The sequence below is a fragment of the Miscanthus floridulus genome, chromosome 12 (assembly GCF_019320115.1).
Source record: "Miscanthus floridulus cultivar M001 chromosome 12, ASM1932011v1, whole genome shotgun sequence".
Lineage (NCBI taxonomy): Eukaryota > Viridiplantae > Streptophyta > Magnoliopsida > Poales > Poaceae > Miscanthus > Miscanthus floridulus.
This window is the reverse complement of record NC_089591.1, coordinates 3,494,421-3,517,293: the sequence shown is the minus strand read 5'-3', so window position 1 is coordinate 3,517,293 and position 22,873 is coordinate 3,494,421. Positions and strand designations below refer to the sequence as shown.

General features: G+C 42.7%; 2 pseudogenes; both read right to left on the bottom strand.

Moving 5' to 3' along the window:
- LOC136498355 (uncharacterized) overlaps positions 1 to 13,707 on the bottom strand; it is a 31,578-nt pseudogene extending 17,871 nt beyond the window's left edge.
- Positions 13,708 to 15,370: 1,663 nt separating this feature from the next.
- Positions 15,371 to 22,873, bottom strand: part of LOC136498354 (uncharacterized) — a 29,014-nt pseudogene continuing 21,511 nt past the window's right edge.

Here is a 22,873-nt window from a genome sequence, read left to right as displayed (position 1 = left end):
TCCTAGATAGTGAGAACTGATAGGAGTACACTTCATCATAGTAATTAATGGAAGTGTTGGTTATGAGATTATGAAAGAACTCAACTGGATATGGTTATTATTGTGATGACTTAATGGTACCAACATGTTTGGCATAGGATAGTTGCTAATCTAGTATGAGATAGGATTCATAACTAGTGATTCATAATTTAAGAGATATTGAACAACTTATGCTTTTTATGCAAATAATGTCTACTAGCTCTACTTATAAAGCCCTGCATACTCCTTGGTGTCTTGGTATTTTAGTTGGATGGGTAAGTCTAGCTAAGTACATTCGAGTACTCAGGGTTTATCCCACCATGTTGTAGGTGAAGTCCTCGGCCTGCTAAAGTGTGTGGCTAACCGCCGGTGGGCTCAGTGACTGAGGGTGTCACTTATGCTAGCAATGTATTTGGAACTTATATTAATGTAATTGTTTGAAAGCTATGTTGTTTTCACTAATCAGTTTTGAAACCCAAACTTGTACTATTATTTGTGAACGCATTTGTAATATTATTTCCGCTACAACTTTGTGTATGTGATGTGTATTTGCTTAATCACGCGATCTTGGTTGTGATGTTGATTTACCGAGATCCTTCGTGACACTCGGTGGACTACCAGATTTATATAAGTGAAACCACACCCTCTCTCACACCTTTCTAAACCCTAGCCGATGCTAGATCCCCTTTGATTCATCGATAGCAGGTCAGCCTAGTTGGAGCTAGATCTGGTACCCCTACCTCAGCACCTATCGATGACTATATAGGCTGGATTCGGATCCCCTACCTCGGCACCTATCATGACTAGCCAGATCTAAACCCTAGCCGGATTCAGATCTGGTACCCCTGAGTCAACGCTGGCCGCACCAGTTCCGCGACCATGATGACAGATCGCAGTGCCGACGACGAAGCATAGCCAGGGTACGTGGAGGAAGAGATACCCAAATTCCTTTTTATGATAGTGTGTTGTATTATAGTGGTTGAACCTAGGATATGTAGATAGCGATTGGGTTACATATTTCCTATAGTGAGTGTAGATGACATGTGCTTTATTGGATTATTAACTTCCATATAAACTACAGTTGCTAGTTAGACGCTTATTTGCAAACTCTTGCTCTATTATATTAACACTTGGTAGAAGCTTTAGTTAATAAATACCTTTGTAATCTAGATGAATAGCCACTAAATGCTTTAGAACGAGAGCGGGAGGCACAAATCGCAAAGAATCATAAGAAGATGGAAGAATCAGGAGAGGTAGTTGAGGGATTTTGTGATACAGATGAATCATATTCAGATTTACAAGATGAGCCAGTGGCCCTTGTAGTTGAGGTACTTGTTCTATCTTGCATTGAATTTGTGTGGTAGGGGCCGAGGGTGCAGATAGCAATGCAATGCTTTGTTGTCCGGATAGCAATGCAATTTGTATATGCTTGCTGCTTAAATTTGTTTCTCCAATTTCAGCGTCTGGTTTGAAGAAGCCACAGAGGAGGCTCCGCCAGCAGGACAAAAGGCAGCGCTAATATCAGTCCTAGAGGAAGGTAGTCTAAGAGAGTGAAGTCACTATGACCAGGAGAGTTGACTCATGGATCTGAGAAGAACAAGCAAAACTGTGCAAAAGTGAAGTATCACCAGGCTATAGGATCTCGCTCCTATGTTGTACAGCTGCAATCATTTGTAAGTGATGGTTGTATTTTATTGTTACTCTAGCCTTTGTATAAACAGAAACTCATGTGCACTGTTAATAGAAGCAATAGTGGCAGGAGCCAATTTGGCATCATCATTTAATTTTGAAGTTGCAATTTTGCACTAATCAATATAGTACCTGTGCATTGTGCTTATGTAATCCATATCTGTAACCTAATGTTTACTGCTTGAATTTCATAGTATGTAATCCATATTAGTACTTGTGCATTGTGTTTATGTAATCCATATCAATATAAAACATGTGTTACTTGTTTTGAACTAATCTCTTGGGTTTCTAATTAAAGCCCTCTTTCACTATCTGTAACCTAATGTTTACTGCTTGAATTTCACAAGAAGCTATGAAAACTATGCGAGCAGAACCTGTTGCTAATGGGCACGAATCAATGACTAGTGCTGATGTTGTTTCCAAGGTCCTTTGCCTCTCCTAGGGCCAGGGCCACTCCTAAGTCAGCGGCAACATCCTTTTTTAAGAATGCTGGTATCCCAACAAGCTCCGCCAGACTAGAGACATCGGCGGAGAGAATGCTTTACGAATAGCTTGTTGCTAAATAGGAAAGTTCCGCTAACCTCATCGAACAAGTGGATGAACTAAAGAGGAAGACAGAAAACACTAAAAGGGAGTTTGAGGAGTTCAAGATACAGCAACAGGAGGAGTACAATGAACTACGTGAGGATATCATATGCTTTAGCTCTTCTTCTGGTAACTCTCAATCATCAACTCAGTTGGTTTGATGCAGTGAACATTTGTGGTTTGATGTGTGTACTCGTGTGCTGGTTTGATGTGGTGAAACTGTTAGTGGGTTGCTGCTAATGTGTAAACAGTAATTTGTTGTGTTTGATTGTCATGCTAAATAATTATGTAGACATTCATCAAATAATTATGTAGTCAATCTATGCAGCAGTGATGATCTCAAATTACTTTTATGATGAATTGATTGTTTAGCATGTGGTAGAACCTGGGTAGCCCACATGATCAAATAAAAATACAACTCGTGGATGAACCAGTGCATTACACATGAAATAGTCATGGCACAACACGTGGGCTAATAAAAATCTGACACTTGGAAGGAAGTCATCAAGCCACGTGACCGAATCAAAAAACAAAACATGGATGGACAGCACCAAGACACATGGTTGAATAAGAAACAGCCACATGGACCAATAAAAATACGACACATGGTCCAATAAAGAAGTGACACATGACCCAACCACAACACGACACGTGTACCAATAGAAAACTAACATGTGAAACAACAGGGGCCCGACACATGGTCCAGTAAGAACCTTATATGTGGAAAAACCAGAGATGGCCATGTTGTGCAATAAGAAGGTGACACGTACCCGAACCATCTCCAATGCAACCGGCTATAGCATGTACATGTGGAAAGCATCTCCAATAGAAGCACCCACCAGCATGGATGCCCCCTGCCATGCATGCGAAAACACTTCTATGATGGTCAATTTTTCGTCATAGATAAGCCACTTCTATGATGATTTTCTAGATTCATCATAAAAGTTCAAGTATGGCGCGACTTCTATGATGAACCATTTTCCATCATATATTCGTCATAAAACTAAAATTATGACGAATTTGGCTCCTTCAATGATGAAAGTTGTTCGTCATAGAAGTGGATATTTCTAGTAGTGTAATGGCACATGTGAAAGGAGGTCCCCAATTTTGAGTTACAAAGGGGGATAATCAAGTATGTAATTGGGAGAAGCTTAAAAGACCTTTTTAGAGCTTGGTATCACAAAAGGGGGAGAAGTTTACTTCGGTCGATAGGTTTTGCTAGTTTATAGTTCTTGACCATACTATTGGGGGCTGTAAAACAGCTATGTTAGTAGTTTGATCTAGTGAGGTGTTAAGTTAGTGGATGCACATTTCACAGTCACTAGAAGGCTATAAGAGCAAGGGAGACAATGAAACCGAATTTGAAGTCATTTGGACAAAGGATGGTTGAATTAGACAGTCTAGAAAAAGGTGATTTCACTGAATGGCCCATGTGCCAGTATATTGTACTCATCAGACTATCTTTGTGAATGTCAAGTGGTTACTTGGTCTAGCCTTACTATATGTTCGACTGTATCACTGGATCAGATGGTTCAGTCTTACTACTTATTCTACTGGATCATTGGACCTGTTGATCTAGCGGTGATGAATTGATGATGATCAATGTGATGAACAAATGCTGCATTAGGGCGTTGAAGTTTTCTAGGCACTATTGACTTGTACTAACTGGTGGTCTGGTGGCTAGAGTGTTGTGTGCACCAAACTATCACATGATGAGGGACCGAATGTATGTTTTTTGGTGTCTTGGAGGCTAATGTACCGGACGATCCGATGCTAAGGAGAAGCAGTGTTGTACAATTACATAACAATCAGCTAAAATACAACCGAACAGTTCAGTGCTTGATCAAAAGATGGTATGACACATTATATTTTTCTCAGCCTTTTTCCTTCTTTCTCATTGTTCTTGACGGCTTCCACTAGAAGTATAGAATGACCACAAGGGGGTGTATTTGATTCCTCTTGACATGTGAGGAATACTAATTCATATTAAGAAGGTCAACAAAGTGTTTGGAGAGTAAAAAATGTGCATTCTTCTAGCTTTAGGCTTGATTAGGTTAAGTAAATATTTTGTGCTTGTTACCCTTGGTGATAGGTAGCAAGATGGTGCTAGAGGCTAGAGGCCACTTGGTTGAGATTTTTTGGAGGTTGTAGGATCCATCAAGCTCTATGGTCTTGCAGTGCCGGAGGGTGAGGTAAAATCAAGGGGTGACAATTCATCGTTATACTAACACAAGTGTAAAGTGATCGCTAGTTAAAACTTCACAAAGACTATCTATTAATACAAGCAACTAGAGGTAAATGGAGAGTAAGAATAGAACTGGAGGTTAATTTGAAGAGGCAAAATATAGTGTCCCTTGGTAAAAAAATAGTTTTTGCATGGTGTCATGGGCACATGTCCCTACAAACATAGACTGGGCAGTAGAACTTCACGGAGAAAGGGGGGCAGGTGATAAGACCACGTCATCAACCAACATGTTACAACCTCCAATTCAAGTAACACCAACTCAAGTATCACCTACATCGACACCAGCCCAAGCCTTTGATGGCCCAATTACACGTAGTCAAGCAAAGAAGCTACAACAAGAGGTGAACGCACTACTTTATGAAGTTCAATTTAATATTAATGAGAATTATATACTGCCTAAATCATGCACGTTGTTGTTGCTCAGGTTCACTAAAGAGAATGGCAAGAACACACAAGGTGATGACCACAGAGAAGAACCACACTCAAACCAGACCAGTCCTGCAGAACAGTCGAAAAGAAATATTCATAACTTTTGATTTCCAGAGGCTATGAAGGTGAATGAGCACATTTTAGAAAGCTTGTTGAGTCTACTTTCCAAGGATGTTAATGTCGACTAGTTTGGACTTCTAACTAATGAAATCCAACCAGCTTAGTACATGCTGGTCAGACCTCTTGAAACTCACAGAACTGTCAAGAAAATATCATAACTTTTTATTCAAGAAAGCTATGGAGGTCAATGAGGACTTTTTTGGAAAGCTTGTGAAATCTAGTTTCTAATGCTTCAAGGCTGACCAGATCTGACCAGTTTTAGTGCAGATCCGACCAGTTTTAGTGCAGACTGCTCAGAGGGTTAATAGTCTTCTTAGGACATGATATTGGTACAACTTCTCATATTAAACTGTACCATTCTATAATGTTTCGTGGTGCATGCTATATATGGTGTGAAATCTTATCAAGTTAGCTTTCCAACACAACCAACAACACGTCATTTGGATTTTTCAAGATGGAGTTATTGCCAAAACACTGAAGACTGCGCAGAAGACCAATAGCCATGCGGAAACTACTCAGAAACTCATTTCGTGGAAGCTTGTTCACAAAGCCTACCATTTCTTTTCCTTTTCATGTTTATACCTATCTAGGAGGGTTGTTCCTAGTATAAATATCCATGTACTCCTAAGCAAAAAAAAGACTTTTGATAATTGAAATATAGAACCCCCTTTGTTCAGCTATGTGCTAACAAATATTGAGAGTGATCTCTACCCCTTTGCTCTTGTGATTTCCTTCGCAGGATTTACAGAAGCGGCGGCTTCATCCGCTCCCAATTGGTGCTCCTACTCCCTTTGAGGTTTACCTTGATTGATTGTAGGTTGTGTTGGTTGGTTTCTTGAGAGTGTGGTTAGGCGAATCCTCGATTTAGGTTGCCAGTTAAAGACGGTGGTTGGCTTCGAGTTTTATTTGCCAGGTTGCACTAGTTATCGCTGCCTACAACAAGTTATTTAGTTGTTCTTCAGCTAGTTATCTGGTGATTGATCCTACATCATGAAGATTGGGACCTCACATCGTATCATCTGGTATCAGAGCTTTCGTTACCACGGTAGGATTCTTTACCGTTAGCTACATATATTTTTTGTTCGTCCTATCCACTAAAAAGCCACAAAATTTTTTGCCATAGCCCTTTGTTTCAATATGTTATTTTAGTGAGTTTTATTAAGTTTCAGTCCATTAGAGTCTTGTTTTAGTTGTTGATCATATTTTCCTTCACGTGTCCTTTGAGCCTCTTTCATATATCTGAAAATTCCCACACAAAAAATCTGAAACCCATATCATCTCCTTCGCGTAAACTTTGATCCTATCAAATTATAGCTACTGGTTACTTTCGTTTCTATCATAAAGTGTGCAAGTGTTATATCTGATCCCTGTGTTTAGTTCTATATAAAAAAAGGTGCAACAAAAAAAGTTGAGAAAAGTTGTGAAAGAAAAGTTGGTTTATGTGCACAAGTGCTGAAAGTTTTTCATATCAAGTGAGTAACCAGTTTGCTATCTTTGTTTGGTGCAAATTTTGGTTGGGTCTGATCACAACACTTGCATCCCAATCATACTCCTTGTTTGCTTCAAATCCAAAATCTCTTTGCGCGTGTGTTTGATCTATTTACATCATTCGTATCCTATGGTCAGCACTAGGCAGAGAACTTTTAGTTTGGATTGTTATTTAACTTTACAACAACTAGATTTCAGATTGCATTCCTTGTGTATCACTCCCTACCAAGCTCCACATACAAGCCATCATAATCGGTACTCTCTGGTCTTGTATTCGCCTAGCCATCATTTTTGTTACAACCACACGCTGTTTTTTCCTGTAACCCGCAGGGACCTCATAAGAGCTTCGGTTGGTACGAGAGGTGAGGTTGTGAGAGCTACCAAATTTTTTTATATATTCCATAAATACCTATTGTTCATATTTAGCTAACCTTAAATAGGAGATGGGTGATGTTGAGATAGAAGATTGTGTTACTATGGCACAATTTAATGAACTCTGGCAAAGCATGGAAGAGAAGCAAGATCGGTTGACCCGAGATCTTTAGGCTCTTTTGACTGAAATTAGAGGGCGTCGTCAATCTCATGATGGTGCAAGCAACCTTGGTGAAGATGGAGAATATAGTGATGGAAGAGCTGCTGCTAGAAGAGCAAGAGAACAAGAAAGGAGAAACCAAGGTGCTGCACATGGTAGAGGAAGAGGACGAGGTCGAAGAAATGATGACAATGATGAATCTAAAGATGTGGATGAAGATAATCATTCCCAATATCATAGTGGTTGTCGACATCATAGAAGAGGCAACCATGAGGAGAGGTTTGGCAAACTAAAATTTACCATGCCAAAATTTGATGGAGGATCTGATCCTGAAGCTTACTTCACTTGGGAGTTGAAGGTGGACAAGATATTTTGCTTGCATAATTATTCAGAGGAGAAGAAATTAGCCATGGCATCTCTTGAGTTTGATGGATATGCTCTGATATGGTGAGAACAACTTCTGTGTGATCGAGAAGAAGATGGAGAAAACCCTATTGCAACATGGGAGGAGATGAAGCGAGAAATGAGAATTTGTTTTGTGCCGAAGCACTATCGGCGTGATATTTTTGATAAATTGTAGAAACTGAAGCAAGGAAGCCTCTCTATTGAGGAGTATTATAAAGAGATGAGAAGGCTATGATTAGAGCCAATGTGTATGAAGATGAAGAGCAAACTATTGCACGTTTCATGGCTGGGTTACATCGTAATATCCAGCGCATTGTTGAGTTTCAGCCGTACCGTCATCTTATTGATTTGGTACATCAAGCAACTAAAGCTGAATGTCAATTGCAGCAAGATGCTAAGAACAACAAGCCCTTGTCATATGGCATGAGGACTATGCTAGGAGGAGGCAAGTCAATCTCAAGGTTTACTGCTGCACCCTCATCAGCGAAAAGCTCAAGTGGAGACTTATGTTCTAATGTGCAGGGTGTTTTAGAGGGAAGAATGCTGCTGCCCAATTCATGTGCTCAAAACCATCAGCATCCACCACTACTTTAGTGGGTTGTACAGCCAAGAGTTGTGGGATTCAATGCTTCAAGTGTGGAGGTCGTGGGCATGTAATCAAGGAGTGTCCGAATAATCGTGTGATCATTGTGAAAGACAATGGAGAATATGAATCAGCTAGTGAAGAGGAAGTTGAGGAAGAGTATGATGATGAGGCTCATGAAGATGAGGAACATACTAGATGTGAATTTGAGGAAGGTGCTGCTCTTGTGGTGGCTCAAATTTTGATAATCGAAATACAAAACCCCCTTTATTCAGTTGTGTGCTAACAAATATTGAGAGTGATCTCTACCCCTTTGCTCTTGTGATTTCCATCGTAGGATTTTTAGAAGTGGCGGCTTCATCCGCTCCTAATTGGTGCTCCTACTCCCTTCGAGGTTTACCTTGATTGATTGTAGGTTGTGTTGGTTGGTTTCTTGAGAGTGTGGTTGGGCAAATCCTCAATTCAGGTTGCCGGTTAAAGACGGTGGTTGGCTTCGAGTTTTATTTGCCAGGTTGCACTAGTTATCACTGTCTGCAGCAAGTTATCCGGTTGTTCTTTAGCTAGTTATCTGGTGATTGATCCTACATCGTGAAGATCGGGACCTCGCATCGTATCAGCAGGAGCCCAATTTAGCCTCCACGAGGTACATGGTTTAAGATCCAAAATTCCAAAGATTGACAAACACTACCACAAAACATTCTTGAGTGTCGATGACCTGATATGTATAGGAAAAAGAAATAATCACACGTTTGTTGTAGCTAGAAATCGAACTCGTGACATGAGATTTTGCATGAAATTCACTAACCACTAAACCACGAAGTCTTTTTGTGACTAAGTGAATGTTTCTTTCTTTTTGTTTTCACTTTAGTGGTGATCTTGTAATGAATATTAGAGACCCTAAACAATTTCAAATGAAAAAGTTTGAACTAAAAAAGTTTTATATCTTGTTGAGTACTTCAACTTTAGTTTAGATACTATATCTCCATCTGAGGCCATTTGAAAGATTCAAAAATTTTGAAGTTCAAAACTCTTAGAACTTAAAACATAGTTTGTAGACTTTAAATAATTTCAAATGAAGAAGTCATCAACTACTAAGTTGTATATCTCTACGGGCCTTACAAGTTTGATATAAACTTTGCCTCCATATGATATTAGTATGTTGCATGCTAGCTTTAAATTTGTATTTGCGCGTCTGGCTCGGATGGTGTGCTCGGAGGACACAAGGGTTTATACTAGTTTGGGCGGAACGTCCCTACGTCTAGTTTGCTACTGCTCATGTTACCGGCACTTGGTTTGTAGTAGGGGTTACAAATAGGTGAGAGAGGGAAAGGATCCCAAGTCTCTAATGGAAGGAGTGAACGGGTGTTGAGAGCTCGATCGCCCCTCAACCGTGTGTTCGTGTCGTGCTTTTGTGTTTTTATCTTGTGGTTCGGTCTCGTGCAGATCTGGATCCCCTTTCATGGGGCACCCTGCTTCCCCTTTTATAGGCGAAGGGAAAGCACGGGTTATAGCGGAGGAAAAGGAGAAGAATGAGAGAGAGAGGAAAAGGCTTCCAGGATCGTTGGGTCCTTTTTCTCCTTCATGCGGGTCCCGCCGATCCTATAGATGTCAACAGGGATGGTTCTATGTTGTGGCCTTGTTTGTCACTAGCGCCATGCGTAGGCGTCATCTGCCGGTCATGGCATTCCATTCTGTCACAACGAACATCATGGTGAACTAACGAGGGTTAGGCAGAACAGCACCAGCACACCTAACGATGTTCTTGATGTGAACCCTTAGGTATGGCCTGTCATGGCCATGGGTTACATCAAGGCATGCTAGTCTCTTCCCTAGTGTCAGAGTTTTGACCCAGGCCCATACGCTTGGACCTAGAGTGGTTGGCGGCGGTATGGGTCCCCATCAGGCAAGACGGAGCCCATGGCCCTGGGGTCGGGTGAGATGGAGCATGAACCTAAGGGGTCGGGCGAGATGGAGCCCATGGCCTTGGGGTCAGGTGAGATGGAGCTCTCACCCGAGGGGTTGGGCGAGATAGAGCATGAACCCAAGGGGTCAGGCAAGACGGAGCATGCGGCCTTGGGGTTGGGCGAGATAGATCTCTCACCCAAGGGGTCGGGTGAGACAGAGCGTGAACCCAAGGGGTCAGGCGAGATAGAGCCCGCGGCCTTGGGGTCAGGTGAGACAGAGCTTTCACTCGATGGGTCAGGCGAGATAGAGTACAAACCCAAGGGGTTGGGAGAGATAGACCCCATGGCCTTAGGGTCGGGCGTGATGGAGCCCATGGCCTTGGGCGAGACTCCTATGGCCTCAAGGTCGGGCGAGACAGAAACCGTGCCTATGGGCAAGAACCCCATGGCCTCGAGGTCAGGCGAGATGGAGCCCATACCCAAGGGGTCGGGCGAGACGGAGCCCATACCCAAGGGGCCGGGCAAGACGGAGCATGAACCCAAGGGGTTGGGCGAGACCTTTTAATACGTCTTGCACCATCCAAGGAAGTCAGCGTGTGCGCTAACTTCCTTGCTATGGGTATCCATAATATTGATACCCGTCACTAGCCCCTGAGCCTGTGGAGGAGTAGAATACTCCTTTGGAGGCTTTTCCAAACAGGAGGACTCTGAGGGCCTTGGCCTTCTTTTTGTCACCCATGGCGTGTCCTGGTAGGATGACAGTTCTATCTTGTCATGGTCGGTCTTCTTGGGGGCATGTAACTATAAGATTTAGAAGGTCAGAAAGATTTTTCTTGGTTTCAGTCCCCTAGGATCTGACCAGTCCGTTGTTGTATTGTGATCATGCGTTTGGTCTTCTTGTGAGTCCAACTTTCCTCTAGCCCCAACACACAGCAGGGACCCAGTCGAGGGTCAGCTCATCTTTGTGATCATCGTCCCTCAAGCATTTTTTCGATAAAACGGAGGGGCTGAGTCATGCCATGTTTTTCCTCGATGGACAAAATATGGTGCTTGGTGAGCTATTAATGGGCTAGTTTGAGTGGGGCCCTGGCTTCTCATTCATGGCGGTCCAACATGGGTCAGCTGGTGATCGACTCTAGATTCTTAGTGGCCAATCCATATAGTTCTCGAGTCCGTTTGACTAGTCCCGAGGGCTTGTTGCCTTTCTTCAAGGAAAAAACATGGACTGGGAACCGACCAAGACTCAAACGTGGGCCGGGACACCCGTGGCACTCGCAAGCCTAGGTACTAGTCATTAATGGGCCCATCCCTTTCCACCCCTCACTCTAAGGGTGCCTCGGAATGGCTGTGAACCTATCAGAGGGCCAGCCTTCAAGCTCCTAGGCCTAAAATGGGTTGTAGGAGCATTTCTAGCTTCATATCCCACCTTACCTGCGACGATTCTTAACCCATTGAATGAGCAAACCACCATCCAGCATATCCTTCGAGGGCACGGACAGAGATTGCGTGCACACGATCTTCGGAGGGAGGTGACATGATGTGGTGCAGTGGGCGCGTGAATCTAGGTGGATGGTTCTCCTTCTCACCCTGCTCCACCTTATAAATAGCGGCCTCCCCCTTCATGTTTCTACACACCAAAACCACAGCCTTACTGTTTACACCAAAATTTGGAAGGAGTCTTGTAGTGACTTAAAAGATCCAAAGATCATGTCATTAAGGAAGCAATTGCGTGCAGATCAGAATTAGTTGATTCGAATGCAGCACCGGAATCGGCTTTCTTTAGGCAGCACAGGCAGATAATGACAAAGGCTATGATCGGCGCTAGGACGAAACATGATGGACTCTACAAAAGGGGAAAGATTGGAGTCCAAGTTATCTTAAATTAGGAATGTTTTCCTTTATACCAAAGATTGTAACGAATCATGATCAAGTAGGATTCATGTTTAGACTCCGGGTATAAATACCGAACCCCGGCTATTGTAAAAAGAACAACAATCAATCCAATATACAAGTCATTTACTTTTTTGGCTCCGGCCACCCCTTAGGAGTAGGAGTAGAGTAGATCTCGGTGAGTTCTTCAGCAAGTATAGCTGCATCGATCCGGTCGACCTCCACTGCTTGTTGTAAGTACCATCATGGCTTATACCTCTGTTCGTACGGCTGCATCAATCTGGTCAACCTCCACTGCGACTCTAGTATAAGTTAGTTATCGATTCATGCCTAGTTCAAGTATGGCTGTATCGATCTGGTCAACCCCCACCGCATGAACTAGATCAAGGTCAAGTTATCGGCTCTACCTTAGAATGGTAGTCTTTGGTAAATTCATTAAGTTACTGATATTGCTTATTGCTTTCATTATTCATCTAAAATACAACAATATCACTTTGCCCGATTAGGATTGATCTAGATTGGCCTTATATCCTGTTTAGCCCATCATTTGTTAATCTAAAACTGATCTAATCTGTACATTAAACGATGAGTTACGTTTTATTGGCTGTTTTACATCAATCTTGATCGTGCATAGCGTGCGGTTAAAGCATGTTGCATCTTGAGTAGATTTATTGGCTAGCGAAAACCATTTCATGGTCTGTTATCATCGCCTGTGTGATTCTCCCTCACACCCCACTGTTAGCACCGTGAAGTGGGGATCATTATTCGGTAGATCTATTCCTGATAAGACATGACTTTAACTGTGCACTATGCCTGAATCAGCTGTTTTAGCTGATATCGAGTGCTTTCACGAACAGTTCACATCACGAGATCATTGAAGTAAAGATAGGTTGAAAGATGTGTTAGCCCCATGATCTTATTATTGTATTATGACCTGCATGATTCTGCCTCATGCCCCACTGATATTAGTAATGAGTTAGGGTCATTGAGTCTATTGTTATTTCTACAGCCTACATGATTCTACCTCATACCCCACTGGTCATAGCGATAGATGAGATCTAACATGTTTATTAGATTTATCTTTATTAAACGATTAAATGGTGTTGAATTGTTTCTTTATATAAAAGGGGTTTGGTTGCTTGTAATCATTGGCTCAGCATAAACCAAACATTATTGATATCTTATTGCCATTGATTAATATCTGCTCAAATAATGACATTTATCTTGAATGATAACTGATTCTTCTTATACAACTTAATGAGCTTTAACAGATTTAATCTCATGAATATGCTAGAATTGACTATTTAGTCGATCTCCTTTCATATCAGCTCTCAGAGCCGCACATTCGGCACTGTCTGGCAACACCGGCAAGTTCTACCCTTAATTACTGATAAGCTTTCTCTCCTTATCAATTACAAGGTCAAATTGACTGGCATGTCTCGGGAGGAGTGCGTAGGTTTGACCATCCCTGCGCTAAAGCTAGGCGGATCTACAACTCCATTGAGCAGACCCTTCTGGCTTGTTGCGTGTGTCCTCAGCACAGGATGAAAATTCTATGTCTGTCATGCTTGCTAGTCCACCGTCGAAGCCCTAGATCTATAGCCTTCACTCATCTGCCTCCACCTTCGCTTCTCTATAGCCACCTCCATCTTCCATGGATTCATGGCATAGCTCTGATGTTACATATGCGCACATGGAGGGCCTTGTCAAGCATGGTCTTCTCTATAGGAGGACCAATGCGGTGGAGTGGCTTATGCCCGGCCACAAGGAGGCACCGGCCTGGCTCGACAGCTACATCGTCTCCTTCATGCTCTTCCATGAGCGCGGACTTGTAGTTCCTCCTCACCCATTCTTCTGGGGTCTACTGCACCATTATTAGATCGAGCTATAGCACTTGAACCCCAATGGGATCCAGCACATCACGGCCTTCATCGTGATGTGCGAGGGGTACCTATGGATCGAGCCCCACTTCGAGCTCTAGAGATATTTCTTCTCCATCTACTTGATGAAGAAGAAGGAGAGAGGCCGGGAGACCCCAGTGCCAATGGGATGTGTGGACATCCACCTCCAAGGGCAGCAGGCGGATGAGTACATGCCCTACTAGCTCTCTAGATCCAACAAGGGGTGGCACTCGCACTAGTTCTACCTGAAGGATGACCCTGCCGCACCCTTACCTATCTTCTCTAGGCGTTTGATCAAGGAGGTTCCACCGTCATGGCCATGGGGGCCAAACATCAAGGAGAAGAAGAGGATGTGTGATCTCCTCGAGGCCATCGCATTCCTAAAGACCCACAGCCTCAGTGAGGCTAGCATCATCGGGGGGTATCACATGAGGAGGGTGGCGCCCCTGATGGTGTGTGTCCTCCTGCTATACGGGATGATGCTTGGTGCACAGCTCGTTGGGATGATGCTCGCCTAGGGGCCACTCCGCGACAGCGAGGTCGTGTAGCGCATCAAAGAGGCCATAGGAGAGGTCGACATAGTCCTGTGATATGGCCAGACATGGGCTTTGTCGAGCTATCGGTAGGGTTACTCTTCTGGGACTCCATCGCACCACTGCCAGAGCATGTGGCCGTGAGGGTAGTGAACTATGTCATAGATGAATAGCAGCAGAAGAAGAAGGATGATGAGGAGAAGAAATGGTGGTTGAAGCAACGAGCAAAGCTATAGTGAGGGAAGCAGCATCAAGGCTTGTCTGAAGAAGAAGAGGAAGATGACGGCTCCATGTTGCCCATCCCATAAGATGATCTAGCTACCAGGGATGAGGACCCGCCTTCACCATAGGTGGGGCCATTCCTGTGACATGTCACGAGGAAGGAGGGGGAGGGCATGCCCCCAGAGCCGGCAGAAATGAATCACCCTACTGTGTTTGAACCTTCAATAGCGGCCTTAGAACTGGCGGAGCCAGACTGCCTCGCCTTGTACGGGCCTTTGACGGTTGCCCCAAAGCTGGTAGAAACAGGTTGCCCTGCTCCATCTAAGCCCTCGGTGGTGCCTCCAGAGTTAGCGGGGTGTGGCCATCTTGATTCAACTGGGCCCTCCAAGCCGAGGGATGGCTTGAAGCGGCAACATGCTGATGAGGAGCAGCCGGGGTCAAGCAAGCCGGCTCTGAAAAGTCCTTGTATGATGGTGTCAAGGTGAGTCAAGAGTTCCTTCATCCTTTTGGTCGGTTGCACCAATAGCTTCATCAACATGTGTCCAAAGCATATCACTACCATTAGATGCATGAACTGGGTCACCAGTTGATGTCTACCCACTTATTTTCCCATTGAAACTCTTCTAGCAGCAATGGGTTGGATTTCTTGCCTTTAGAACCGAGCTCATGAATTTTCTAAAACCTGAATGCCATCTTACGGTTGTAGCTAACAGATACCAACTTATTCAACATAATGTGCTCCAAATGGTTCCTCTTTTTAGTATGCACCTGTAGCCACAGAAAATAGGAGCAAATTCATTAGATGGTTGTAGCATATAAGAATGCATTAGTATGCACCTGCAGCCATGGAAATTGCACTTACATGAGCAAAAGCGCTCCAGTTGCGCTCACAACCAGACACCGAACAGCAGAGGCTTACAATTCATTTTGCTAAACTCTATAGCTCGAATGCAAGGCCACCAAAAGCATCCCACCATAGAACTGTAGTTGTAGATTACAAGCAAAACAATAATATAATCAGTAGCTCATCATCACATAGAGAATTATAGCTTAATTAAAAGAAAGTGTCCTGCTGCTAAACTGCTCATTACGTACTAGGATTTTTGCTATTTCTCTCTACTATTGCTAATCTCTTTGAGAAACATTCACCCTCAGTCGTGTCATAATCATCAGCTTGCTTGCTTATTTTCCTCGCTTCACTCTCATCAGGCACCATCTTCCATATAATGTCATTAAACATGCACCTTAGCTTTGTAGCTTGTCTCCTATCCTTTTCCTTTATGGCAAAGTACTTTCTAGGATTCAAGAAGAGGGCTGCTCCATATAGTTTTTGCTCCATCTGGTTCTCCCATCTCTTGTCATAGCATTCCATTACATCATTCAGTAATGATGATTTGTCTCACAAAGTTTCCTTGATGGTCTTCTTTGCAACATCCATTGCTGCCATTATCTCAGGAGCTACTGGTGTTTCAACACCATCTGCTATCCTCATAACAATGAGAAGGGGTTGTGTTGCTTTTATATAGTACTCCACTTTTTGACAAGCTATTGGAATGCCATTCCTCACTCACAAACAAACTCCTCAGCCCCTATTTGTTCTTATGCGTGCTTGCTAATGTGAGATAGGAAGTAGCAAAGCGAGTAACAACAGGCCTCACAAGATCACCACCAATCTTATCTCGCATAAGATCTAGAATCCTCCCATGCTTGTAGAGAAACCTACACACCTTCTTAGCTGAATTAATGCAAGAGCTAAACTCAGGTATCTTCCCAATGTCCTCCATCATCAAATCCAAATAGTGGGCAGCACATGGTGTCCAAAACAAAGTTGGGATCCTCTCCATAAGAATTATTCCAGCAGCCTTGTAGTTTGATCCATTATCTATGACAATTTGCACCACATACTCCTTCCCAACCTTGTCAATTTGTTTCTCTAACAAGTCTGCTAACATAGAAGCATTAGCTATCTCACTTGAAGAGTCAACTGAACCTAAGAAGAATGTTCCAGCTGGGCTATTCATAAGAAAGTTGATGAGATGATGGTGGCTAGTGTCAGTCCATCCATCTAACATAATTGTGCAGCCATATTCCTTCCAAGTGTCCTCATGCTTCTTTCTCAACTCCTCTGTCTTGTTCATTGCCCTATCAAGTTGTGTATTCCTAATCTCATGGTATGAAGGTGAGCAATACCCAGGACCATATTGCCTAATGGACTCAAGCGTAATCTCCTAGCTTCTTGAGTTAATAGCATTCAATGGTATAACATTCTCATAAAAAAATTAGCCACATGGTCATCTACAATTTGCTTTGCTTCCTTGCTCTTTGTGGAGTACTCAAGAGTGGCTATGGACATCTTGGACTTGTGCCTTTCTACAACCACTTCTTCTAGACTCTTGCAAAGCAAAGAACTCATTGACTTGGAATGCTTTTGTGTTTGAGGTTTTGGTGGAGCAGAAACCACAAAGTTCATGATTGATGCTTGAGCTATCTTTTTCGCTTGCTTTGATTTTGTCCTAGAACTTGGAACTTGCTTTGACTTTGTCCCAGCATTTGGTTCATTTTCAGTAGTAGCAGAAGCACCACCTCCACCTTGATAAGTTTCTTCTTCTATTTCTGTCTCCACCCCTAGTGTCCACATGTACCTGAACCTGAGTCCTTGACCTTGTGACCAAGTAACCATTCATCTCACTGCCTAACTAGTTCAGGTGCTTCACCACATTTCACTGCATCAGAATAGCCTCCAACAAGGTGTTGCTTGAACCTTTTAATGCCTGAAGGGACAACCTTTTTGCAGAAAATACATTAGATGAACTTTTTCTTCCCTATGTCTGGCCAAAACCCATATTTCCATCCAGGATCTAATGATTTTGCCTTCCTCTTCCTATCTTCAGCCATGGCAGCAAGATTTGGCTGCAATTTAGCTAATGCTTGAGCTATCAGAGATGCTTCAGTTGGAGCAGCTGACGATGCTGAGGCAACCCCTCCTGAGACAGCTTCATTCTTAGGTAGAATTACCTCAACAACTGCACACCATCAAGCATCCTCTGCAGAGCAGCACAACCACACAAATGTGTCACAAATTGGTGGCAACTAGGCAATACACAGCAGCAGAGTAGTAGACATAGACAATAACCTTCAGAGGAGGTAGAGTGGTGGGACTGGTGGCTCATCTTGATGCTTGAGGCCTCCCGTGTCCATCCTCCAAGCATTGAGGAAGGAGCCTCAGAGGCGGGTGGAGCTACTGGGTCCTAGCAGGGGAGGAGACAGGAGCGAGCGAAGGTGGAGCTATGGGCGGAGCTACGGACAGAGCTGCGGGCGGAGCTGTAGGTGGAGCTACGGACGGAGCTATGGGCGGAGCTGTGGGCGGAGCTACGGATGGAGCTATGGACACCGGCGAGAGGCGTGGGTGGAGCTACAGACACTGGCGAGAGGCACGGATGGAGCTACGGACGCCCGACAGAGGCGCGGATGGAGCTACGAACGCCCGACAGAGGCGTAGACGGAGCTACGGACGTGGGAGATCTAGAGGCAGGCCGCCGCCGGCTGCGAGAGAGAGTCATAGAGCAGCGGGAGCTGGAAATGTGCCGTGCGGCTGCAACTCCCACTAGGTCACTCACTCACTCCTCTTCTTTTTACCCTAATGGGCCAGCTAAAGGTGGGCCGAATTCTTTTGCTGGGCCAAATTCTCCCTCACCCGAACTAGTCGTTCAGCTAGTCTGATCGAATGACTAATCGTGATTAGTCACAACTTATTGGACGATAAGTTTTCTAATCGGTCTAAACTAATCGAGGGCCCTTATCGAGCACCTGGTTACGATAAGGATGACTAATCACGATTAGTCATCTGATCTGAAAACATTGACATGTAGCACTCAAGTTATAGCTATTTAAAGTGGCATGTCATATTCTGTCCATGTTTTGGACAGAGATGCATTTATTGGATTAATTGGCATTGTTAACTGTAGAATCATCTTATGATGAGAATAAGAAAGTTGTAGGTAACTTCATAATCTCTTCAAAAAGTTATGGTTCATGATTGTTGGGGGTCTAGAACTCCAGTTATGCTTCTCTGAAGTCCTATCAGTTTTTTGTACCACTGCTGTGTGGACTGCATATGTAGTTTTTCTTGTGCAATTATTTTTGTGGTGTAAATGATGTTTTCTATGGTTGTAGTAAATACCAAAGTTGTAGAGAATTTCATAATCTAGCTTCTGTTAAATTTTCATGACCATAGGCTTGATAATTTAGGAGCTATAGATTTTATAAGTTCATTGTCAGGTTTTGCATGCTCTCTGTATAGATCTGAATGATTGTGTTGTTTGACTTAGCTATGCTTTGAATCATGTCTTGGATATAAAATAATAAGTGTATTGATTTTCATTAACTTTCCAAATTGTTAAAGATCACCCCTTTTGGTGTTGTAGAACTCCAGTTATAAGCTTGAGAAGTTGCATGGCAGAATCTGTCCAAGTCTGGACAGAGGTGCTCAATTGTGATTGATTGGCCTTATTAATTGAGGAATCACCTTGTGATGATAGTAAACATGTTTTATATAATTTAATAATCTTTCTATAAAATTAAGGTTCATGCTTGTTTGATGTGGGTAACTCCAGTTATACATTTTTGAAAGTACTACTACTTTTCTGTCCTAGTTCTGTGTAGATCTGAAACATTGACATGTTTGACCCGGTTAGCTTTGGAATAAACTTTTGGTGATAATAACAATGTTGTAGGAAATTTTATTAGCTTTCCAGAAAGTCTAGGATCACCTTCTTTGGATTTCTGGATCTCTAGTTATGGTTAAAACAAATGACTGTTGTGCTGCTGTCCAGATTTCTATACATGTGTTAGGTGATTGCTTTAGTTGCTCTTGTTTTCGCTAAACACGTTGGTTAATTCTTGATCGATGCATGTGTGCAATATCTGAACTTAAGTTCACTTGTGTGCCATGCCTAATATGCTTGCTATCCCTCTATAATAGGTTGTGTGATGTTTAGTTAAATAACTCTAGGTACCTATGTCTTGCATGGTCTTATGTTTGCCTTGAATGCTATTATGTGATGCATCTCATATTACCATTCTTCATATTCATGCACTTGCATCTTGCATCTCATCTAGGTACGCTAGATGAACCACATGAAGAACATGATGTTGGAACCGAACCCGAAGACGGTGTATGGTGGACCTATCCCGAAGATGGAAGGACCCCTAGAGTAGATGCCTGAATGGGAGATGATCACCAAGCGAGTGTCATCTAACAAACACTGACCTAGTGTTGGATCACAGGCAAGCCCCGGAGCATTATAAGTCTCCCTACTTTATTAATGTCACATAAGTTATTCGTATTAATGCATTATGTGACAGGAGTTGTTTGGAAACACTTGCTAGCATATTACCTTTCCTTGACCAGAAATAACTACCATGAATCCTATTTAAGTCCAGGAATGCTTAGCTATGCTTAGACCGATAGAAGTCGAGTGATTTTATGTCACCTGCGAGCTATAGGTGATAACTTGATCATGGTTGGCTATATTGTGCTATCGTGGAACACAATCGGGTATTGTTGAATAAATGGAGACTGGGCGGAGTCTTATGTTGTGGTATCATAGTGATTCCGTCTGTGTCGTTTAAGGACCGGCCGTTGGAGGTTTATCTTAACATGTTGAACGCACGCCTCTCACATAGTTGGCTGGATAAGTCATTCCGACCGTGAAGCCGGGGACACAAGTAGTTAAAGTGCGCACCTTGGAGGCAGTAAGGATGTGTGGAGAGCCAATGGCGTAAGCCCAAGGGCGGGTTAGAGTCACGAGCCCCCTTGGCAGATTAGTTGTATCTTTGAGGGTGCAGTGCTAGTCCTACCCACGATTGTACTTGAGTTGTACCAAAGGTGACCTAAGACTACCTTGGCACATGTATGTCTGGGTGTGTATTAGGAATAATTCCCTAGCTGGGTAGGAATCAATTCGAATCGCCGTCTCTCTCAGATAGTGAGAACTGACAGGAGTACACTTCATCATAGTAATTAATGGAAGTGTTGGTTATGAGGTTGTGAAAGAACTCAACTAGATATGGTTATTATTGTGATGACTTAATCAGTACCAACATGTTTGGCATAGGATAGTTGCTAATCTAGTATGAGATAGGATTAATAACTGGTGATTCATAATTTAAGAGATATTGAACAACTTATGCTTTTTATGCAAATAATGTCTACCAGCTCTACTTATAAAGCCCTACATATTCCTTGGTGTCTTAGTATTTTAGTTGGACGGGTAAGTCTAGCTAAGTACATTCAAGTACTCAGGGTTTATCCCACCATGTTACAGGTGAAGTTCTCAGCCTGCTGAAGTGGGTGGTTAACCATCGGTGGGCTCGATGACTCTATATTTATTTCTCATCTATATGCCTTTGTCTGAGGCTGTCACTTATGCTAGCAATGTATTTGGAACTTATATTAATGTAATCGTTTGAAAGCTATGTTGTTTTCACTAATCGGTTTTGAAACCCAAACTTATACTATTATTTGTGAACACATTTGTAATATTATTTCCGCTGCAACTCTGTGTATGTGATGTGTATTTGCTTAATCACACGATCTTGGTTGTGATGTTGATTTACCGAGGTCCTTGGTGACACTCGGCGGACTACCGGGTTTATATAAGTGAAAGCATGCGCTTGTCAACGTAGTTAGCGGGGACAACCATACTTGATCTTATATAAATTGGGTGGTTCTATCACAGCTGGCATCCGAGCAAGATTAAGCATAATACTGTCATATACATAGTTTTAAAAATAAAGTTTTGGTTTTAAAAAGCCTATTTTAGCTAAAACTTTAGCTACAGGCAAATTTGTCAAAACTAATTTGCAAGACTATGCTAGCGACATCCTCCTTTATGCCCAATTAAGGACTACTAGGTGGCAACAAGTAAACTAACACTAAATATAGCAGGGTTACTTCTTGCAATTTTTACTTTCATCATCCAAATGGCGTGCTATAGTATGGATGCCATTCGCTTGAATGGTAATGTATGGATCACTATACCTCTACGCCCAGGTAAGAAGGTAAGTTGATGAGTGGCATGACCGCAAGATGTGTGCGTGCAGTCAAAGGGGAGAGCTAGCTTTGATACGACTGTATATGCATGCTTCCATGTGTGTATGGTGCGTATTTAATTGTGGGTAGTAAATTTAATGATCGGGTAGCTTTGATGCAGAAGTATATATATATACGGGTATATATATGGAAGTATTTAGCTTGCAACCTAGAGCCCTAGACTTTCATTTCCACATATATAATTGTGGGGTTGTGCTAAAATGAATCTTTCTGCAGGTACGCTAACCACGAATGTGTAGATTGAATGTAGTTGACGACTAGCTATATGTCGACAGAGTACGTGTTATGCCACTGATATAGAACGTGATTGCCACCTTAGGCTGGCAATTTTTTGAGGCCAAATAGGACAGTCATGCATCATGATTGTGCTTGTGCATAAATATGCTTCCCTCACTTTGTTCTAATACTAAGTAACTTGTGATCCATGTGAGGTTACTATCTTCGCTGTGTGAAGCTAGACAAAATGTCTTGTTCCATGCCGCTTGAATAGTTGTGCTTGAGGATAGTGTGTGATTAGCTTTGCCTTGTATGTTGCTTCCAAAGGAAGTAGATGACAAGTTAGTAGTTAGCAAAAACTTTACCCCTTTGAAAACTAAATTGCTAAATGTAAGCAAAACTTGTTTTGTAGAGATATCCACCTACTTAGTAAAAAGGAAGTAAAAGATAACAGTACCTTACCACCATGTTATGCATGATATGGGTAGTGGTGTTGTTGTAGGTGAGTGCTTGTTATGTACGAGCTTTGTGCTTAGTAATAGTCGCTTAAGCTAATTGGATTGAGCATTTCAAATTGCTTTCTTAAGACCATGATGTAAGGTGGATGCTTGTTATCTAGGTAGTGTCGTAGTTGTCACCCTTTTTGCCCTCGGTAAGCATATGAGTGTTGAAGAGCGCTATCCTGGAACAACGTCCAAGTTTTGATAATCGCATAGGTAGTCGTCTCCAATTAAGTTCTCTCGTAGGAGCCTAAGCCTGTACACATGGTTGCTAGCCCTTGAACGTTGCGCTACAAAGACTTTTATCCATGCCTTTGCTTGACATTGGGCCCAAGCCTTAGTTCCCTTGAATGCGTGCATGTGTCGTGGTTGTCCCACTCCTGTGTGGGAGGACCCTACTCAAAAATCCTTGTTAGATCTCATTGATCCTTCTTCTACTGATGATCTAGTGCAACGCTAATCCCTATCTATCATGCTTTGGAACCTTATCCTCGCAGAT